Source organism: Triticum urartu, chromosome 6 (assembly GCF_003073215.2).
Source record: "Triticum urartu cultivar G1812 chromosome 6, Tu2.1, whole genome shotgun sequence".
Taxonomy (NCBI): domain Eukaryota; kingdom Viridiplantae; phylum Streptophyta; class Magnoliopsida; order Poales; family Poaceae; genus Triticum; species Triticum urartu.
Window position 1 is genome coordinate 538,534,452 of NC_053027.1, and position 2,200 is coordinate 538,536,651.

The window sequence follows — 2,200 nt, forward strand, 5'->3', positions numbered from 1 at the left end:
AGTGGTTTGATATCCCCTATCTTCTTAGCTATGACCCTGATGACTGGCGCCGGCACGACGGAGACCTCACCCTGTGCCAGTTGATGCCGCTTGATAATGATACGTATGATGTTAAGATGCCATGGCTTGAGGGCAAGGCTTGGGCGGGCGCAAATGGAGATTGGGTTGTTTACATTGAATGTGTATACTCGTGACCGGGTTCAACTTCCAAAAATCTCAGCAGACTGCCCAGAGGTTGAGCACACCGGTATTGTACGCACGTTCAAATATGATCATGGTGACTGTCTTCTAGCGAAGATAGCAATTTGTCGAGTTCCCAACCGCTCTTGGAATTACAACAACTATGGAGTTGTTGCTATCTTCGACAAGCTTGTTGCCGTCCTTGGTGGTTCGACTCAATGGATATTGCTCAAAAATCAGTTTCTGTACACGGATGAGTATTGTGATGCAATTCAATACGAGGGCCTTGTGTTTGCTGCCACCACTCGTGGCACTATTTTTGCATGGGATCCTCGTAGTTTTGGTACGTTTGTCTTCCACCGTAATTATAATTGTTTCATCCACATGCATGTGGGTTAGCAAGTTTCCCATTACTAATTAACCTTCTTCTTGTGTTTCCATGGTCCTGTGAACATCCCACCACCTATACTTGAAAATTTTTATAACCAAGGGGGATATGACGATGGTGATGATCACGAGCATGAGGATGAGAAGGGCCCATATACTCTGTGGCGCCTCTGGCCTTTGCGCGTGGGGCGTTCCGAGGCACTACTAGGGAAAAGCCTATACACAGAATCTTACCAGCAGCGCGCTTTAAAATCAGGTGCTGCTGCTAAGTAGCAATAGCGCGGGTTTTTAAACCTCTCTACTACTAAGTTGATAGCAGTAGCGCTGGTTTTTACCCCTCGCTACTAGTAAGCGGTCTCTACCGTGCCCCTGGGCCATGCCATAGTAGTAGCGAGGGTTATAAACCCGCGCTACTACTAAGTTGATAGCAGTAGCGCTGGTTTTTACCCCTTGCTACTACTAAGCGGTCTCAACCGTGCCCCTGGGCCATGCCATAGTAGTAGCGAGGGTTATAAACCCGCGCTACTACTATGTTTTTACCCCTTGCTACTACAAAGAGGTCTCAACCATGCCCCTCCGGGACATGCCATAGTAGAAGCGAGGGGTAAAATCCCTCTCTACTACTAAAGGTCCCATTTTGAAACTCTACCCCCCCCTATGGATCGCCTTTTCGGTTTTGTAAAAAGCAAAAGAAAATGATAAAAACTTCAAAAATTAAAATCCTTCGAGATGTAGTTATGTTACTACATCTACTAGTTAGGAAAATTTAAAACTTAAATTTGGACATGTTTTGCAAAAAGTGTAGGGAAAATGTAAAACGGCTATAACTTTTGCATACGATGTTAGAAAAAACGTATAATATATCAAAGTGTTTCAAAAATTAAAATCCTTCGAGATGTAGTTTATGTTCTTACATCTACTAGTTAGGAAAATTTAAAAACTTAAATTTGGACATGTTTTGCAAAAAGTGTAGGGAAAATGAAAACGGCTATAAATTTTGCATACGATGTCAGAAAAAACGTATAATATATCAAAATGTTCAGCACGAAAATCCGCATACGATGGAGACCTAGATGCGGGTTCGATGCCTACTCTCTTGGACAGTACAGTCTCCCTTCCTTTCCTTATTCAACCCAGACATGGATTAGTCTGCATGAAGTAGGGTTTCCTTTAATAGTGGAAATTATGGTTTTCGTCTGTGTGGCCAGCGGAGCAGAGGATAGCAAATTGGGAAGATGGTGGAGTGGAAAAAGATCCACATGCAATGACGTGGGAAATGGGGTAGTAGAACAAGGTTATGATTCGGAAGGATGTAGCATACCTGAGGGTCGGCGGGAAGTGGCTTCGCTCGTGCTCGTCGTCCTCCGCACACACTACGGCAGCGAGCATGGGGACGGAGGCCATCCCGTGCGGGCGCTAGGTCTGAGAGGACGGCCTTGTCGTCAGTGCGTGACCTCGCTCGCCGACGACGAGTGCGTCAACGCTGCATGTCCTTTTCTTCCCCGCCGGATCTGTGACCACCGGTGAGGAGGTAGAGAGGGGCCGTCTTTTTTAGATCTGGAGAGAGGGTGGTAGTGTGAGAAGCAAGTGGGCTGCCCTTAGCAAGAAAGCGCTCAAGCTCCAGCCTATATAT